We start from the raw sequence: 21,538 nt of genomic DNA, 5'->3' as shown, positions 1-21,538 counted from the left end.
GTGAAGAGTAAAGAAGTTAGTAGTAGGTTAACAGTAGCCTCTTAGAAAAGTGTCTTTTGCAGGGTATGGGGTCATAGTGCTTTCAGTTCAGTTCAGTTCAGTCGCTCAGTCATGTCTGACTCTTTGCGACCCCATGAATCGCAGCACACCAGGCCTCCCTGTCCATCACCAACTCCCGGAGTTCACTCAGACTCACGTCCATCGAGTCAGTGATGCCATCCAGCCACCTCATCCTCTGTCGTCCCCTTCTCCTGTTGCCCCCAGTCCCTCCCAGCATCAGAGTCTTTTCCAATGAGTCAGCTCTTCGCATGAGGTGGCCAAAGTACTGGAGTTTCAGCTTTAGCATCATTCCTTCCAAAGAAATCCCAGGGCTGATCTCCTTCAGAATGGACTGGTTGGATCTCCTTGCAGTCCAAGGGACTATCAAGAGTCTTCTCCACCACAGTTCTTTAGGTATCATCATTTGCTGTTCCAGACTTTATTCTGCACCTGTATCTTTGCGTAAGCCAGGGCTGATGACTTAGCCCATTGTGACTTTTGAGATAGGCATTTTTGCCGTTATGTGCCTCTTATTCCATTAAAAAATTAAATATTGTATTTTATGACTTTGTTGGTATAAAGCTGAGTATAATCCAGGCTAAATTCATTATTATATATCTTTTTTGCTTTTACTTTTAAAATAAATGAGAACAAAAACATTTCTGCAGTCCTCTACATTAAGTTGGATCCTGGGCATGGTGCTTACTGTGAGAGATTCAGACAAGTGGAAACTATAGGTTAAGCTGGCCCTGGTATAAGCTCTTCCTTCCCTTGCTGGAATGCTCTTCTTTTAAGCATCTTTTCTTGAGCATCATTTCTTCTCCTCTTGAGCAGTTCCTCTTCATCATTTGAAATTCCACCCCAAGCTTCCTTCCCAGTCTGTTCTATGTGTACGGCGGTTTTATGATTGTTCCTTTACCCATCTGTCACCCAGGCCAGACTGTAAGTTCTTCAAGTTCAAGGAACACCTCTGTCTCCCCAGGACTAAGCACATTATGGTTACACTAGTTAATTACTTAATGTGGTTGGATAAAATATGTCATTGTGGGAGCGGCATGGATGTGGGCCTTTGAGAGTCTTGAAGGGAGGTTTATTTAGAAAACCAGAGAAGGTTAAAGACAACCTTTTCATTCACAATTCCTGCTTATGCCTGAACACTTGCAGACTTCAAAACACAGGAAGAAGATGACTAGAGTATCAAGTAGCAAGAGTTTACAATACAATTGCCTGAGCAATGGGAACTCCCCACTGATTAACATTAATGGGAGCTCCATTCATACATCACACAGAGAACAGACCCCTAAAAGCTGATCTGCTGCCTCATTAGAAGCCAATCAGATGCTTTCAGTGTTGAGTAATAGGTCTGGCTGGGCTGACTCCAGAAGCAGAACAGCGACAAGGTTCTCTGCTAATTTCAAATGTGGTGGCGAGGCTGGGACAGAGCGAAGCCCTGGCAAGAGGATATTGTGACTGAACCACAGGGTAAAAATCTCTACAGGGGGATGATCCAATTCGATGAAATTGCCTGCTACATAATCTTCCCAAACAAAGCAGCATGGGGTTTATTTCACAGCGTTGCCCAGACTCACTATCCATTGACTCTTGCAGGGGTACTCCACTTCAGGTTCAAACTGCACACCAGAGAATCTTGTTAAACACGCCCACCCTGGGCCACCCCTAGAGCTTCTAAGCCAGTGGGTCTAAGAGGGAGTCTAGAACCCAAGGTTTAACAAGCAGCTCGGGTAAATGATGTTGTGAGTAAATTAGATCAGACCTTAAGAACATGGACTTTGCTGAACAAGTTATCTTTGAACAAGGGTGAATGCTTCCTTCTATGTTCTGGCCCTAATTGTCTGTGTCCATAACTAATGGTGCTCATTCTTTGGTGCCTGAAACCTAGTATAACCCTTAAGCACAGAAGGAAACCAGAAATATTCCCTTTCAGCCCCCAGACATCTCTTTTGCAGATTCTGAAGCCCCTATTTTTCTTTCTCTTATGGGTACTTTTGAGGGGGTTGGCATGTGGACATCTGACAGCTAGGGTCATCTCTCTTTTATTTCCTCCACTCAGAACTCTGAGTCCTGTACTGTGAAACCAGCTCACTGGCACTCTGCACTGGAGTTTCATTTACTATTAAGGGCTCTAATGAGGAGGGACAGGCAATTATTATTATTTATTTCACTAATTAGCCAGATAATCATTCATTTTGAAACTATTCAGGGTTGGAAATCTGTTCATTTTGTGCCCTTTGTGTAATATGGATTCATTTTTTTTTTCTTTTCCTTTACAAAAACGACTGCTTTGTTTTAAATGGGGGGCAAAGGTAGGGAGTGAGAAGGGGGAAATTAAAGAAGAGAGAGAGATAATTTCTGAGCTGTGAAGATAATGCAGCGAGGAGCCAGAGTCCATAAAAACATCACCTTTCAGTCTCTGAAGACATAACGCTTGATGATAACCATAAAACATGTTAGTGCAAAATGAATTGCTGTTCTGTTCAAATCCTTAAATGTACTACTGTGGATGTCACTGGAGATATGCAACTCTTTTTTCTGATGCCGAGATATATTTTATCATAATTTGTGGAGTGGATGACAGCCTTGTACACATGATTGCCTTTTCCTGCTCAGTTAGCTTGTCAAGGTCAGAGTCCTTTGGCCTTTTATGAATGTCAGACTATTAAGAAATGAGCAGGATAAGTGAACAGCATGGAGAGGAAACTTTATTTTTCTTTATTAATTGATACAGTATGTTTTCATGGTGTTTGCTTATTGTAAGCCACCATTTTGCTCTGGAGGCTACTCTGGAGATGGGAGGGGATGTTGTTGTTGTTCGGTGCCCTGCATCTTATTTTCACTGTGAGATGGAAAGAGCTTCTGGGAAGTTGGGATTCATCTTCAAAAATAAACTGTTCAGGAATGCTTGAACTTTCAGGTAGCATTTTTTTAAGGTACGTCATTACCATGGGATGTGGTACTTCTCTATGTTGATGTTTCTCTAGGGCATACATGTAATATGGCACTCTTTGTAACCCAAGTCTGCTAGATAATGAGCCTGGTACATTAGGCTGAGAGTCTCTGTGTATTTGTTTGTTTTCTATGACTTCCATTTTGCAAGTTAAAACCAGATCTGAGGATGATAGAAGCTGCAATCAAGTATCTTAAGCTAAGGAAATGTGAGATGGTGGCCATTTCTCAGAGAAATGGAAACACTTGGTGAGCTCTAGGGTGGGGAAGAGGATCCAAGGAAAAGGCAGAGGAGGAGTCACCTTCCTGAAGGATGTCTCAGCTGGCGCCCATGACTTAATACTCTCTTTACCTTGGCATACTCCTCAATAGCTTAAAGGATTCAATGTAAGAAATTTCTAGTCTAAATGACTCTTTCCCTTTCATGGGCTCCTGCGTTGTCACTAAACAAAATTGCTCAGAAGTCTCAATAAAAAGTTGATAATGCATGAATAAGTCCTTGTGCAGAAAGTTCAAGAAACCATTGTTCCCAGATATTCAACTGCTCTTGCTAAACTTTCAGAAGCTTTGTCAGAGGGAACTTTTTATACCCCAGATTTGGCGAGGTATCAGGGTTAATTCTGATAGGAGCAACAGCAGCAGGAAAAATGTCCTAGTATCTATTCTGCTCACCGCCACAGTGATAAAGTATTTACCAAAAAAAATAAAAAGAACTTTAAAAATAAGAAACCCTTCACAGTGTTGAACCTGATAGATCCTATCAGGTTAATTTCCTGGAGTTGATCTTTATACTTTATATAGAAGAAAGTAATGTAAATGAAAGAAATATGCTTACACTACTTAAGAGTGAGCTGCAACTACTGAATCCAAGAACCGCTTTCATATAGTACCGGCATATTAAAAATGAGTTTGACTATTTTAAATAATTCTGCTCTATTCTTGAAAGCACTTTCAACAGCTCTAGAGGAAGAAAAATGTGAAGGGACTAAAAATCTAGTCAAGCTGCCTTTTTAAAAGATTGAAAAAATAACCTAGACGTCTCCTGAAGATCATCTTACTAAGTTGCCTTCACTGTATCATGACAAAGAAACGAAGATAATGGATAAATGCTAGAAGTCAAGGTTGAATACAAGATATTTGCAGGGATGGGATGTTTTAATAATCATTTAATACAACAAAGGATAGAAATTGGAAGCAGAGAAAGAAAATGGCTGAAATAGAAAACAAAAGTGAAGCTGGAGGAGAGCAGCAAGAATTTGTCTTCTGTTGTAAGATCCTCTGTTTAGTACAAGATTCAGGTGGCTATTGGAGCATCACCTTTTAGTGTCGATGGGGCTAGATAAAGGCCGTGGCAGCAGCTGGGCATTGCTCCCCTTAAGAACAAACCCTTAAAGTGGCACTTTCTCAGGCCTTGACACACATACAGGGGGTTGTCAAAGTAAGTTTTGTAGGCAGTGGTTCCAATTGGGCTGAAATTGAGAACCTGAGGTCTATGTGAGACCAGAATTTCAAGGTAAACTGACTTGTGGAAACCAAAATAGGTTTTCTTGATCATTCTCATCAATAAAGGTTTTTCTTCAGCCTGTCAGTACTCTCTGGCATCAGGGTATTTGCACTTCTCTTCTCTCTCCCTGGAATGTTCTTTGTCTGAAGATGTCTGTGGTTTGCTCCCTAACTTCATGAAAGATTCTGCCCAAATGTCACTATCAGCATTGCTTCCTTCCCCAGCCACCCTGTTGAGAAGCACAACGTGATAAGTCACTCTCATTTTTGTAGAGCATTTTTTCTGTACTATTTATCATCACTGGATATAACCTATTTTTATTTATTTGTTTTCCACATTAGAAAGTATGCTCTATGACAGTAGGGTCTGTGCTGTATAGAAGCTCCCAACAAGTTGAGAATTACTGCCTTCTTCCCCAGTGCTTCAACAGTGCCTGCCATAGTGCAGGATCTCAATGAAGGTTGGTTGAATGAATAAATGGATAATAACAATAATAGCTTCCCTTTTTTGTGCACTTTCCCTGCGCCAATGTCCACATTCAACTCCCCACAGACTGTAGTGTGGTGCTATCTGTAATGCCCTATAAGTGAAGTGACTGCTATTTTACACCCCATTTTACAAAGATGCCCTCCTAGTAACTCTGCGTGCACAGATTTGATTCTGTTGTAAGGAATATAATGCCATCCTGAGGATATTAACACTCTGCACCTTCTTCCTAATAAACAATTTGCTGTTGCACATAAATTTAAAATTTAAATGAAATAAAGAAAGCATCCACATTATAAAAAAATTAATAGGAAAGAACTTGACTCGGAAGGATTTCAGTTTCATCAGGCATCTTGGAAGGGACCTTTTCCTTAGGGTTGCCAAATTGGGGTGTGGGGGGTGGAGGATACTTAGTTAAATTCGAATTTCAGGTAATCAATGAATGATTTTTTTATTCATTATTGAGCATGTTCCATATATTGTATGGGACATGTTTATGTTAAAGAAAGTATGCATGATTTATCTAAAATTCAAATTTTAACTGGGTATCCTATACTTTATCTGCCACTGGTTTCCATTTCTTTTTTAAAAATTTTATTGAAGTCACTGTCTTAATTTCTGCTGTACAGCAGAGTGAGTTGGTAAAATATATATATATATATACCTTTTCATATTCTTTTCCTGTATAGTTTATCACAGAATATTGACTATAGTTCCCTATGCTATACAGTAGGACCTTGTTGTTTATCTGTGTTATATACAATAATTTTCATCTGCTAATCCCAAATTCCCAATCCTTCCTTCCTCCCCCTTAACAATGACAAGTCTGTTCTCTATGTCTGTGAGTCTGTTTCTTTTTTGTAGATATGATCATTTATGTCATATTTTGGATTCAACATATGTCATATCATATGGTATTTGCAATTTTTTTTAAAATGTGCTGGTTTCTATTTCTAATGAGACATAGCAAAAAATAATAGTAGCAAAAGTAATAAAAATCTTTACAGTTACCACTTCTGTTCCTCCGGAGCTCCATGAGTTTTGCATGTATCATTTCTAGTGCGTTTTGTATATCATTTCTAGTTCTTACAAGAACCTTTCACGTTAGATAGTATCATCCATCCTTCAGATAAGGAAATTGAAGCTCAGAAAGGATAGGAAATTTGCCTCAAGTCACATAGCCAAAAAGTGTCTCTTCTACTAGAAAGTAAGCTCTTTGACGGTAGGGTCTTTACCCCAAAGAACATGATATCCAGGTCTCTGTCTTTGCCCGCTGTTTCCTCTCTGTGACCCCACTGTTTTTGGAGGTACTAGGTTAGAGCCAATCCAGGAGCAAAGAGGAGTCATTCCTAGCTAGACCCCGGAAGGAGCTGCCCTGATCTGGATGTCCATCTCTGCCTCCTTGGTTCTCACATCCTGAGCAACTTTTGTGCCACATCTAGCCAATTCCCTGTGGGATCATTGCCACATGGTACTTCCTTGTTAGTATTTTTTTTTTGGTTCACTTAAAAATAGTTAAGGATAAACAGAAAACAGCAACAACTTGGGCTATTTCAGTCCCAGAGTCACATGCATTTTATTCTAAATGACAATATTTAACAACAAAATTGCTTCATTTCAGACTCATTGCGTTCTTTCAAGTGGGAGTCCTATAATTTAAAAATAATAAATGCAACAGAGTGAATATATTGCTTTCATTAATCTCCAATACTGCTTATTTTCAGCACTTTTAAATTATTTGAGTGTGCTCAATAGATTTAGCTGAAGTGGAAAAAGAATCATTCAAATTTCAGACCATTTGCAGTTATCAATTTATCTGCTGTTTTCCAGCCAAGTAACCGAACTTCAGAGTAACATGTGGTTTGAATGATTTCCTCCCAACCCCCTGGCTGGTATGAAACAGTGAATTAGTCAAGTAAAAATGTCTGTGGAATTGAAGGTGCTATAAACAAGGGCATCATATCCTCTGAATTATCAGCCAGCACAGGTGATGTTGATTGCATGTCATGGTGTCCCAAGGACATCCAAAGTGACAGTGGAAACTTTCTGTCTGTGTGCCCAAAATAAAGTGAAGAATTAAGCTATAATCTAAACACTTCACTTCTTACCTGCTCTTTGTTTATTTTCCAAATATTTAAAAGGTAATATGCTGGTCCCATCACTTCATGGGAAATAGATGGGGAAACAGTGGAAACAGACTTTATTTTGGGGGGCTCCAAAATCACTGCAGATGGTGATTGCAGCCATGAAATTAAAAGACGCTTACTCCTTGGAAGGAAAGTTATGACCAACCTAGATAGCATATTAAAAAGCAGAGATACTACCTTGCCAACAAAGGTCCGTCTAGTCAAGGCTATGGTTTTTCCAGTGGTCATGTATGGATGTGAGAGTTGGACTGTAAAGAAGGCTGAGCACCGAAGAATTGATGCTTTTGAACTGTGGTGTTGGAGTAGACTCTTGCGAGTCCCTTGGACTGCAAGGAAATCCAACCAGTCCATCCTAAAGGAGACCAGTCCTGGGTGTTCATTGGAAGGACTGATGCTGAGGCTGAAACTCCAATACTTTGGCCATCTGATATGAAGAGTTGACTCATTGGAAAAGACCCTGATGCTGGGAGAAATTGGGGGCAGGAGGAGAAGGGGACAACAGAGGGTGAGATGGCTGGATGGCATCACCGACTCGATGCACATGAGTTTGGGTAAACTCCGGGAGTTGGTGATGGATAGGGAGGCCTGGCGTGCTGCGATCATGGGGTTGCAAAGAGTCGGACACGACTGAGCGACTGAACTGAACTGAATGCAGTTATAAGGACTTCCCTGGTGGCTCAGATGGTAAAGCGTCTGCCTACAATGTGGGAGACCCAGGTTTGATCCCTGGGTCAGGGAGATCCCCTGGAGAAGGAAATGGCAACCCACTCCAGTACTCTTGCCTAGAAAATCCCATGGGCCAAGGAGCCTGGCAGGCTACAGTCCATGAGGTCCGAAGAGTTGGACACAACGTTGTAAGGTCTTTAAGTACCAGAACTTAAGCACTGAATTGCTGGATAAAATACAGGATGCCCCTTTAAATTTAAATTTCAAGTAAACACTGCATGATTTTTTACTACAGGTGTGTCCCAGATATTGTGTCCTGTATTTTAATTTGCTCATCTGGCAACCCTTTTGAAGACCAAGACCTTGCATCTTATTAACATACCATGTTTCTTAATCAAAGCATGGTAGTGACTAATGACAGCGGCTGGAATTTATTGAGTGACTACTATGTGCCCAGTGTTTGCCTGTGTGCTTTACATTTATGATCATCCAGTCTTCACAATAATCCTACCAATTGGGTGTATTATTATCCCATTTTATAAATATAGGAAAATGAGACTTGGAATTGTTGAGGTACTTGCCTAGAATCTCAGTACACAGGCAGTGGTGGAAAGTGATCTCTACCTAGACCTTTCTGTTTTCACTACACTATGCATTCTAATTCAACGAAAACAAATGACCAGTTGCAGATGAGATCATATGTCTACTTTTCTTTAAGGATACAAATACAGCCTTACATTCACATGGACATATTCAAGGTTGAGTTTTGCAGTGCATATATTAAGGCATACATGCAGAACTCTTATTGGCAAGTGGACTGGCTCATCTGCTTATTAGTAAAAGGAATCTCTTTCTTTTTTTTGGTCTTGTTGCTAATTTTATTTTATTTTATTTTATTTAGCAAAAGACTTTAGTGTATTTTTTTTTAATTTATTTATTTTCATTGGAGGCTAATTACTTTACAATGCTGTAGTGGTTTTTGCCATACTTGACATGAATCCGCCACGGGTATACATGTGTTCCCCATCCTGAACCCCCCTCCCACCTCCCTCCCCATCCCATCCCTCTCTTTAAACTATGACAAAAATATAAAATCAGAGTATGAAATGCAATGGCAGTAGTTGGACAAACTTCAAATGAGTGAAAGCAGCCTCCAAACAATTAGTTGTTTTAAACTCAGTAAAATGGCAGTTATTTCACTTAATTTTAAACTCATTATTTGCTGAGAGGTGTTTAAATTTAATTTAGAGGTTTTTGAATTGTGAGTTTGCTTAAACGTAAGCTCCATCTTCTAACTGGATAATAAGCAAGTTCATTTGCATATGGGCCCAGTTCCATGCTGAGGGTCTCATCGTGACATTTCTTCTTAAATATATACCATGTGTGATTATTGAGAAGATGATGAAACACATTGTGAAAAAATGCAACAGAAGAAAACGGCGCCCACGACACAGCACAGTTATTTTCAATTTTGCACATTCCTTTCCTGTTACTGATTTCTGAAGTGACCAGAACTGACAGAGATTCCACAGTGCTCGTTAGAAATTAACTCATGGTTTCTGTCAAGAAGAAACTGCCTACATGGAAGAAAAGGCAGATGAGGAAAGAAAACTCATCTTACAATTTGAAGCAATTATGTTTTTCTTTTTTAATTCCATAAACAGGGCATGCAATGAAATTTTAAGCAGTTTTTTCCTCTTTTGCCATAATTATTCTCTTAATTTTGGAGGCACTGAGGTCCTGGGACTTGCCTTCTGGATTCTGAACTGAGAAAGTCCGAGCACCTGCCATAGAATCAGAGAGAAAGAGACTAAGATTCGGGTGGGACTTCTCAGTCCTTCCAGGACTGTTTTATTGAGCACCCACATGGCACTTGGCGCCACGTTAAGTACTAGGAATGAACAAACAAATATTGTACTTGAACTTGCCATGCTGTGACAAGAGTCTGAATTATTGTAGACAACAGCATTGTGCTGATGGACTGAAATGACTGATACAGCGAGAAGCAAGATCAGAGGGTGGTAATTCTTCCGAGAGAGACTGCCTCTACCCAGGATGGTGTTCACACATGCCAGGAGGGACTGAGGGCCAATTTGGTCACAGCTCATGCCCTCTATCGGTTGATAGTACTCCCTCAGATGGGAAGACTCGTGAACATTTAAGGAAAACAATGATTTGCCAGGAAATGAAGGGAATTCAACCGCAGCCCCCCAGAGCAGCCTTATTATGTAATACAAATTGTTCAACCATAGACCCAACACAGGGGCCTTGTAGAAGCTCGCCACACTAGCAAAAATGAAATGATTTACATTTGGAAGCCGCAGCTGGTATGAAAATAAACATTGAATCAGTTCCTTCCTCTAAGTCCATGTTCCATTAGAATAACTACAGTAGGTGACATTTTTCACATTTTAATTGGGGTTTTGCTGATTTTATCAGAATTTCTGCTGATCAAAGCAAATTGGCTATTTATTTATTTTGCGATGAAGCTAACTGTTCAGTGCAAGTTTAATGTACTGTAATGAATTTTAAATATCCTCCTAGTCAGATTACAAAGTGTTGGAATCAAGATGTCCTTGTTACACTTAAATTATTAATTACTCAAATGGACAAAAGGCAACTTTCAGATATAATGTCACAGTTTAAATGGATCTGAACTGGATGAAAATGTTGGGCCTGCCTTAAAGATGTCAGAGAAATAAAGATGCTTCCCCCTGCAGTCTGCTTAACCCACTCGTACCTGCTTGGTTTTTAGACGTATGATAAATACTTTCATTATTAGTTTATTTTCAGTAGCTTACAGAACAATAAGTTTTTATGTTATTTACACTCCAGTGACTTTGGCTTAATTGGCTTCTTTTATGTTATTTATATAAATATAAATCATACTTGGTTTTAAAGTATTAATGATGCATTTTATGTTATAATGCTGTTTTTATTCAGACTAGCACGCCATAAATTCATATCATCCATGGGTAACAGCTAAGGATCTTTACAAAATCCACTTCAAAAGTTGAAGCAACTGCACTCTGAACCTTGACAGAATTCAGGCTTGGGATGAAAAGATCCACTGAATTGCATTTCATTTCCATTTGCGTTAGCAAATTAATTTATTCAAATATTTCTGGAGGGCAGTTCTCAGGTCTGTATACTTGGGAAATTACATAGATTTGTTTTCCAAGACACTGTAACAAAGCAAAGCAAAAAGCCCAATTTAAATAAAACTGAGTTTTAAGTATTACTTTCACCAGATGAGGGATCCTCTGGCACCTGCCAAGTAAAGAGGTTGGTTGAGACATTTTTTGGTTTTATTTAAATGTTTGCATATATAGGTTTTTATAAACATTCATTTGGTGATCATTGGACATTTTTTGCTCACATTCTAAGATGATGTTATGAGTAAACAGGATTTTCTTATGTAATTCACATTTCTAAATAAGCTTTAAGGTTTTATAGATATTTTATAGATATTTAAGGTTTTCCAAGTGACCTTCTGCATGCTGACCTCTTTGAATGATGAAAGCCTTACAAAAAATAAAGAGTCATCAAAGATGTTTTTGAATAGACAAGTGATATTATTTCAATTGTTAATTAAAAACATGCCCTAGGGACCAGTCAGTTCAGTTCAGTCACTCAGTTGTGTCCGACTCTTTGTGACCCCATGAATCACAGCATGCCAGGCCTCCCTGTGCATCACCAACTCCCGGAGTTCACCCAGACTCACGTCCATCGAGTTGGTGATGCCATCCAGCCATCTCATCCTCTGTCGTTCCCTTCTCCTCCTGCCCCCAATCCCTCCCAGCATCAGGATCTTTTCCAATGAGTCAACTCTTCACATGAGGTGGCCAAAGTACTGGAGTTTCAGCTTTAGCATCATTCCTTCCAAAGAAATCCCAGGGCTGATCTCCTTCAGAATGGACTCGTTTGGATCTCCTTGCAATCCAAGGGACTCTCAAGAGTCTTCTCCAACACCACAGTTCAAAAGCATCAATTCTTCGGCACTCAGCCTTCTTCATAGTCCGACTCTCACATCCATATATGACCACTGGAAAAACCATAGCCTTGACTAGATGGACCTTAGTTGGCAAAGTAATGTCTCTGCTTTTGAATATGCTATCTGGAGTGGGGAATTATCTAAATTTCCCACTAGATGGGATTTATCTAAATCAATGTAATTAACAAACAAAAGTTGTTAAAAATTACACAAAATTACAACAAAAATTACACAGTGGTAGTTTAATTTTGGTTTATTTAGGTAAGATTAGATGTCCACCTAAAGCACAGCCTTGATCTTGGGGGACAAAAGTAGTGAGTGGAGAAGACTGAAATGCTCCTTGATCTTTCATTCCTAAAGTGTTGCTGAGACTCTACCCAAACACACGTTTTCCTATTGAGAGGCATGTGACAACAAGCTGGTTCATTTGTCTTTGTCCTTGTCTTAGCGTGTCTAGTTTTCAAAGTGCCTGAAGAGTTCCAGGTGAAGGTGATTTTATTGTACAGAGTACAATAAAATCAGGGAGATCTTCCTAGCTGCAAAGCTTCAGTCAAGTTACTTACCCTCTCTCAGCCTTTGTTTTCTCACTTATAAAACAGGGGATAGTCATAGTGCTTGCTCCACAGGGATGTTTGAGGAATGAATGAAACATTCATTCATGAATGAGGAAAGGAGGTATGTGGAGCCTTAGCACACTGTCGTGTGTGTTAGTTGCGCTCAGTCGTGTCCGACTCTTTGCGACCTCATGGACCCGCCAGGCTCCTCTTTCCATGGAATTCTCCCGACAAGCATAATGGAGTGGGCTGCCATTTCCTTCTCCAAGGGACTGCTAGAAAAGCCTCTGTTTAATTCTTAACTAATTCTGTGAAGTTTATTTCCTGATTTGTGTAGCATGTGCATCTTCTGATGTCTCTGCTCAGATATTTTTTTCCTTAGATATTTTTGGGGGTTACACACAGCTTTATGTATGTATTTTTGGCTGTGCTGGATTGTCGTTGCTGAGATTTTTCTTTAAAAAAAAATTTTTTTTTTAACCTGAATTCTCACATCCTGCTCAGGGAAGATCCACAGGTTGTCGGAGGGGAACTCAATAAATGGTTATTATTGTAATGTGTCTTCAGTATAATTGCTCTATGCAAGTTTGCCAGGATGATCAACAAGTAAGTCATGCTACTAACTATGGCATATTTTCAACTCAGATGGAAACCACTAGGGGAAAAACAAATATTTATTTAGTGAGAATGATGTCACCGAAGATGAGAGAGAACATTTGATATCTAAACAAGTGCTACAAAAGACATGAGAAAAATAGCTTGTACACTGTAGCAGCTGCTCTCAGTATGAATGGAGTGCCCTCTAAAAAGGGTAGGATGATCAGCTGGTGGAAAGAAACCGAAAGAGACAGTTCACTGGACTTGTGCTGCACTAATGGGAAGGAGATCACAATCACGTTGAGTGTGCCAAATGTTTGGTACTCTACCTTCTGTGTCTCTGTCAGTTTACAAAGAACTTACATCAGCCTGGTGATTCAGATGGTTCAGATGTAATGGTCCATTTACAGCTGAAGTCACTGTGTCTCAGGGAAGTAAAGAGGTTTGCCCAAGGCACAACTTGAGCCAGATCTTCATTCCTTAGGAGCACATTCCTAAGTCAGTAGTTTGACTTCATAAAAGTAGCTAATAGTTATTCAAACAGTTCATGAATCTTTACAACCAGCCAATGGAAAGGGATGCTATTATTAATCCCATTTTACAGATAAGGAAACTGAGGTACAGAAAGGGGAAGCACTTTGTACAATAGCATGTGGTGAGTGGGGGAACTGGAATTTGAAATCAGAAAGTCTGGCTCCAAAATCCACACTCTTAACACACCTCCAGTGGACCCAAACTGAGAATAATCTATGGTTCTCAAATGTTTGAAAGCATCAGAATCACCTGGAGAATTGGTTAAAACACATATTAGTGATCCTCATGACTGGAGTTTCTGATTTATTAAGTCTGAAGTGAAGCTCAAGAATTTGCGTTTTTAACCAATTCCCAGATGATGCTGATGCAGATGGCCTGGAGACCACACTTTGAGAGCCACTGGTCCAGACTAGAAACACGAAACCCTGAAGGTCTAGACATTCTGTTGTTGTTTGTTTTGTTGTTCAGCCACTAAGTTGTGTCTGATTCTTTCCAACCCTATGGACTGTAGCCCACCAGGCTCCCTTGTCCAAGGGATTTCCCGGTCAAGAATGTTGGAGTGAGTTGCCATTTCCTTCTCTAGGGGGATCTTCTGGACCCAAGGATTGAACCCACGTCTCCTGCATTGGCAGGCAGGCTCTTTACCGCTGAGCCAGGGAAGCAGATATCCTGTACACCTCAGCATGCTCTGGCCTATGAAAGTGTTGGCCAGTGGGGGAGGGAACTGAACCTGGGGCGTCCCCATAGGTTCACACCTCCTGGTTTCTCTAGCATCCGCAGCATACCAAGGTGAAGCCACTAGTTTGAATGTTCATAAAGGACCCCGTTAGAAAAGTTAGCTTGTATAGTTACAGACATTCTCAGGGATAGCAGGTAGGGGTGAGAAGCAAGGAAAATCACATGGGTCCCCTTCCGGTTACTATGATATGTGCAATCAGTTTAAGACTTCACAGGAAGTCTGAAAATGGGCAAGAAAACAGCAGATGGAAGGGAAAATAGGAACATCATCCCTTTGCCTTAGTAACAGGAGTCAGGGAGAGTTATAGGAGGATATATGTGTTCAGATCTCTAGAACTATGGCTGCTTTTGTGGAATATTTAACAATAGTATTATTTTAATGACCAAGGTGGCAATTTGGTTACATCTGCTTTAAAGTGCCCAAAGGGTGGTGATTGTGTTTATACATTTGCTGATGTAACCAAAATAATTAAAACATTTATATTTATATAAATAAATCTATATTTAATCAAAATAATGTAGCAATAAAAATACAATAAAGACATTGTGCTCTCATTGCGCTGCTGTTTAATATTTAATGTAGTTGCTCAAACTTCTCTCTTATTTTATGCATTTAGTAAACTTCATACAAAAGCACAATAACATTTATCATTAAGTTTTCCATTTGAAAAAGAAATTAAGTCTAAAATGGTAGCAGTCTGCATGAACATTTGCTGCCTTGCCCCTTACCTACCTGGAGTCCAGGCAGTCTCTGCCCACAGGTACCACAGTCTCAGCCCTGCCTGCTGTGGGGGCCATGGCTGAACTTAACGGAATAAGTACTTAGCAGTGAACAAACCTTTGAACCCAGGGTGGCTCATCAGCACGGTACTCACCATCACTGGGGTGGCCAAACCACCTTTGGACTACCAAAGGTATCTAGTAGCATCATTTTGACCACCTCCCCACCTCACAGAGTTATTTACACAGAATTGTATGTCTTTCAGTCATTTACCATTGGCTTTCTTCAAGCAGTGTTAAAAAGAAAGGCTTGAAAGACTTTATACTTGTGTTTATTTTAAGGTTGTTGAAATGCAGTGCTTCTTGTATCTTTCCTGTCCACATTTTGTGTTAGTGCATAAACAAGTGTCGACAAATAATTGTTTTCAAGATTTTCAAAAGTTTTCGCAAATGACACAGCACATCTCTATTTGCATACAGTGGAGTGTTTTTAGAATTCTATTTTTTTTAATTTTAATTTATTTGACTGCATTGGGTCTTAATAGCAGCACTCTGGATCTTCATTGTGTCAGGCAGGATTTTTTGTTGCAGCACATGGACTCCCTAGTTGTGGCACGAGGGTTTAGTTGACCCATGGCGTGTGAGATCTTAGTTCTCCAACCAGGGATTGAACCAGCATCCCCTGCACTGCCAGGTGAACTCTTAACCACTTGACCACCAGGGAAGGCCCCAGTGGACTCTCCATGAAAACACATGTGAGAAAATTCCATCGAGTATTAGACTGAGCATCTGTTTTTCTCAGGGATACCATGGAACATAAAGAATGTGATGGTGGTTGGAATCTGAATTCTAGTTTCTCATCCACTTCTATTTGTCTACCTTCTTCATCTGAATAGTTCCTTACCTTGTTTTCTCTCTGCCTGCATTTCTTCATTTAATTTCTTAAATCATGTTGCATTTACATTCTTGTAACAAGGTCCCTTTTAAAAATGATTTTGAACCCCACCTCTCCCTCCCCCACTCAGTGACTCCTCTAGTTACATACTTGTTACCAGCAGGCATCTTCTGCCACCAACCCCCTACCACAGGATGGAACTTAAGACAGTTGGCAAGATTTACTATACAGTAAGCATGGCATTGTGTTTAGCAAAATAAATTTGTAATCCTAAAATCCAGATGTGTTATCTGTCAATACCCAAGAAACCAGGTACAAAACGTGCAGCAGATTTCCATTTTGAAATACGTCCTGCCCAGAAGTGAACTTCTGTAGTTTATTTCCTAGAGCACATGTTGTTTTCAGTAGTAGAAGGAGCCTTCAGATTGCCAGCTGATGGGCATGTACTGCAATATTCTCATAATCTGCAGCCAAAATGATTGCACAGCAAAGCTGTAGAAGCCTGGGAAAGCTATTGACAATGTAAGAATTTACCATTTCCAGTTGGTGCAAGAATGTTAATTCCATTTCCAAAGAAAAATATAGAAACGGTGTGTATTATGAATATTAAAATGTCTGAGTTTGTGTTTTACCCATTGAGCCTTTGATAAATTTCCCTCTAGCTTGTAAGTAAGCATGACTCTGGGACTTTTCCTAAAGGCAGTCGTTCTAAATGCATGCATTTAGATTAATCTTCTTGGGATTAGAATGGACACCTTGAATGGCTGTGTTAGCATTGAAGGTAACCAAGTGATTCGCCAACTTTAGGCAGGAAACAAGAGTAGTTATATATTTTAGCATAAAGGAGGAGTTTAAAATAGCAGAGAAATATTTGATTGAATAGGGGAAATTTTTCTAGAAGGCATACAGAGGGATGAAGATCTACAATTTGTTATTTAAAATAGTACAAATTTTAATATCTTATTGAGAGTCATCCATGTATTCATTGGACTGCAAGGAGATCAAACCAGTCAGTCCTAAAGGAAATCAACCCTGAATATTCATAGGAAGGACTGATGCTGAAGCTTCAATACTTTGTCCACCTAAAGCAAAGAACTGACTCATTGGAAAAGACTGTGATGCTAGGAATGATTGAAGACAAAAGGAAAAGAGGTCAGCAGAAGATAAAATGGTTAGATAGCATCACTGACTCAATGAACATAAATCTGAACAAACTGTGGGAGATAGTGAAGGACAGAGGAGCCTGGCATACTACAGTCCATGGGGTAGCAAAGAGCCAGACACAATTTAGTGACTGAACAACAACAATAATGTCTTCATTTAAGGTTCTGTTTTTTTCAGGCTCACTGTGTCATAGCTACACAATATCTACGCAATATCTACACAATATCTACACAATAGCTACACAATATCTACACAATAGCTACACAATATCTACACAAACTATTGTGTTGATTAATATAGCTTTGTTAAAACAATGGTTATAATAATGCCATATATTATCTCATTCATCCGTCTATATATGTGTACAGTTACATACAAAAAATTTATTAAATTCTTATTATTGATGCTCTTAGGTACTAGAAATACAAAGATGAGTAAGATCTGTACCACGTTGTCAAGAAACTTATAATTTTATATTAGTGTTAGGGTTATAAACAAACTGTAATAAAATATGATAACTGATACTGTTGATGAATGTAAAGCATGTTATGGAAACACTGAAATACTAAATTAATCCTACATGAAACTATCGAGGAAGGAAATAAACAGAGGTTATATTTGAATAAGAGAACTCAAGAAAGCATTTTGTGTCTGCAGATTTTATCTTCCTTCATCTCTCTCCCCAGAATAATATAAACTTATCTCCATTGTGTGTTACCATATTTCATTATAGTTAGTGGTTCTCACACCCTTCTGTTTACTAGATAGAGCTTCTTGGAAACAGAAATGTTGTATTCAACTTGTACTCTTAGTAACTAGCTCAGGACAAGAAGCTCAGTAAAATGTTTATTGAATGAATAAACATGAGTCAAGAAATATCAAGAGAAATTAAAAATGTTTTGAGCTAAATGAAAATAAAAACAAAATTTGTAGAATGCAGTAAAAGCAATAATTAGAGGAAAATTTATAGCATTGGATGCATATATTAGAAAAAAAGAAAGATCTGAAATTGATCAACTAAGCTTTTCACTTTTGACAACTAGAAAAAGAAGAGAAAATTAAATCCAGAGTAATTAGAAGAAAAGAAATGATAAGAATTACAGAATAAACCAATGAATTTGAAAACAGGAAATCAATAACAAACCCAAAAGATGATTCTTTGAAAGGATCAATAAAGTCAGTAAGCCTCTGGCCAGGCTAACTAAGAAAAAAGAACAATGACACAAATTATTAACATCAGAAATGAAGGATTGGGCTTCAGTACAGATCCTATGGACAGTAAGTGGCTAACCAGGGAATACTGTGAACAACTCTGGACTCACAAACTTGATAATCTAGGTGAAATAAACCATTCTTTGAGTGACAGCTTGCCAAACTCACACAAGAAGAATGAGACAATCTATATAAGCCCATATCTATGAAAGAAATTGAATCAATTATTAATAACCTTCCAAAACAGAAGGCACCAGACCCAGAATTAAGTGATTATGGCAAGTTTGCAAGATACAAAGTTAATATACAAAGTCAATCACTTTGCTGTATACCGGTAATGAACAAGTGGAACTTGAAATTAACACTCAATACCACTTACATTACCACCACTCCCCCCAAAAGAAATCAGATCAGATCAGTCGCTCAGTCGTGTCCGACTCTTTGCGACCCCATGAATCGCAGCACTCCAGGCCTCCCTGTCCATCACCAACTCCCAGAGTTCACTGAGACTCACATCCATCGAGTCAGTGATGCCATCCAGCCATCTCATCCTCTGTCGTCCCCTTCTCCTCCTGCCCCCAATCCCTCCCAGCATCAGAGTGTTTTCCAATGAGTCAACTCTTCGCATGAGGTGACCAAAGTACTGGAGTTTCAGCTTTAGCATCATTGCTTCCAGAGAAATCCCAGGGCTGATCTCCTTCAGAATGGACTGGTCTAACAAAATATATAAAGGTCTATTTATGAGGAAAACTACAAAAGTCTGATGAATGAAATCAGTGACAAACTCAATAAATGGAGAGATAGTCCATGTTCATAGATAGGAAGATGGAATGTTGTCAAGCTGTCTGTTTTTCCCAACTTGATCAACAGATTCAATGAAATCCCAGTCAAAATATTAGCAGCTTGTGGATACTGACAAACTGATTCCAAAGTTTGTGTGGAGAGGCAAAAGACCCAGGACAGCAAACATAATTTGGAGGAGAACAGCAAAGTTAGAGGACTAACACACCCAACTTTCAAGACTTACTATCAAGCTACAGTAATCAAGACAGTGTGGTGCTGATGGCAGAACACACAAGTAGATCACTGGAACAGAGCAGAGAACACAGAAATGGGCCCATAAACACAGTCAACTGACATTAAACCAAAGAGCAAAGACTGCAATGGAGCAAAGTGAGTTTCTTCAACAAATTCTGAAACAACTAGACATCCACATGGAAAAAAAAAGAATCTAGACACAGACCTTATACCCTTTACAAAAATTAACTCAAAATGGATTCTAGGCCTAAGTGTGAAATGCAAAGCTATAAAAGTCTAGAAATTATCTAAGTGAAAATCCTAGATGACCTTGGATATGGCAGTGACTTTTAGTTACAACACTAAAAGCACCATCCATGAAAGAAAAAAACTGATGAACTAAGCTTCATTAAAATTTAAAGTTTCTATTCTGTGAAAGACGATGTCAAGAGAATTAAAAGACAGGCCTCAGACTGGGAGAAAATATTTTCTATGGAAAATATTTTCATGATGAAAGAAATAATTAAAAAAAAATTTTAAAGTTAGGTAAACTTATTTTCCAGTTTTATTGAGATATAACTGATGTATGACTTTGTATTAGTTTAAAGTGTACAACATGATTTTATATGTATATATTTATATCATAAAATGTGTACTGCAATAAGTTTAGTTAGCATCTGTCACATCACGCAATTGTAAAGTTTTTTCTTATGATGAGAACTTTTAAAATCTACTCTCTTAGCAACTCTGAAACTTAAAATACAGCATTATTAACTATGGGCTCCCCTTGTGGCTCAGTGGTAAAGAATCGCCTCCCAGTGCAGAAGACACGGGAGACGTGAGTTTAATTCCTGGGTCTGGAAGATCCCCTGGAGGAGGAAATGGCAACCTACTCCAGTATTCTTGCTTGGAAAATTCCATGGACAGAGGAACCTGGCAGGCTACAGGCCAGGGGGTTGTAAAGATTCGGACACAACTGAGAAACAGAACACCCACGCATTATTAACTGTGGTCATATGTTGTTTGTTCATTCAGTTCAGTTCAGTCGCTCAGTCGTGTCCGAATCTTAGCGAGCCCATGAACTGCAGCACACCAGGCCTCCCTGTCCTTCACCAACTCCTGAAGTTTACCCAAACTCATGTCCATCGAGTCGGTGATGCCATCCAACCATCTCATCCTCTGTCGTCCCCTTCTCCTCCTGCCTTCAATCTTTCCCAACATCAGGGTCTTTTCCAATGAGTCAACTCTTCACATCAGGTGGCCAAAATATTGGAGTTGCAGCTTCAACATCAGTCCTTCCAACAAACACCTAGGACTGATTTCCTTTAGGATGGACTGGTTGGATTTCCTTGCAGTCCAAGGGACTCTCAAGAGTCTTCTCCAACACCACAGTTCAAAAGCATCAATTCTTCGGCGCTCAGCTTTCTTTATAGTCCAACTCTCACATCCATATGTGACCACTGGAAAAACCATAGCCTTGACTAGACGGACCTTTGTTGACAAAGTAATGTCTCTGCTTTTCAATATGCTGTCTAGGTTGGTCATAACTTTCCTTTCAAGGAGTAAGTGTCTTTTAATTTCATGGCTGCAGTCACCATCTGCAGTGATTTTGGCACCAAAAAAAATAAAGTCAGCCACTGTTTCCATTGTTTCCCCATCTATTTCCCATGAAGTGATGGGACCAGATGCCATGATCCTAGTTTTCTGAATGATGAGCTTTAAGCCAACTTTTTCACTCTCCTCTTTCACTTTCATCAAGAGGCTCTTTAGTTCTTCTTCACTTTCTGCCATAAGGGCAAAACTCATTTATTTTGTCACTTTTGACCTATTTTCTCCATCCCCTAATCCCTACCTCTGGCAACCACCAATCTGTTCATATCTATGAATTTGGGGGGTTTTAGGCTTCACTGTCTTCATAGTGGCACCCCACTCCAGTACTCTTGCCTGGAAAATCCCATGGATGGAGGAGCCTGGTAGGGCAACCCATGGGGTTGCTAAGAGTTGGGCACGACTGAGCGACTTCACTTTCACTTTTCACTTTCATGCATTGGAGAAGGAAATGGCAACCCACTCCAGTATTCTTGCCTGGAGAATCCCAGGGACAGAGAACCGTCTATGGGGTTGCACAGAGTCGGACATGACTGAAGCGACTTAGCAGCAGCAGCAGCAATAGGCTTCACATCAAATAGTATTTGTCTGACTGACTTCATTTGGGATAAGGTTCTCAAGGTCCATTCATGTTGTTAGAAAATGGCAGGATTTCCTTCTTCTTTATGACTGAATAATATTCCATTGTTTACACATACC

The 21,538-nt window shown here is 39.4% G+C and overlaps 1 long non-coding RNA gene across 1 annotated transcript in view; it reads left to right on the top strand.

Moving 5' to 3' along the window:
- Positions 1–21,538, top strand: part of LOC147364543 (uncharacterized) — a 227,960-nt gene that overhangs the window by 35,287 nt on the left and 171,135 nt on the right. The gene's annotated exons all lie outside the window — the stretch shown is intronic.

The sequence above is a fragment of the Bos grunniens genome, chromosome 10 (genome assembly GCF_055505025.1).
Source record: "Bos grunniens cultivar Pamir isolate PY7600 chromosome 10, Bosgru_T2T1.0, whole genome shotgun sequence".
Taxonomy (NCBI): Eukaryota; Metazoa; Chordata; class Mammalia; order Artiodactyla; family Bovidae; genus Bos; species Bos grunniens.
The sequence above is the reverse complement of the archived record's forward strand: the minus strand, read 5'-3'. Positions and strand labels throughout refer to the sequence as shown.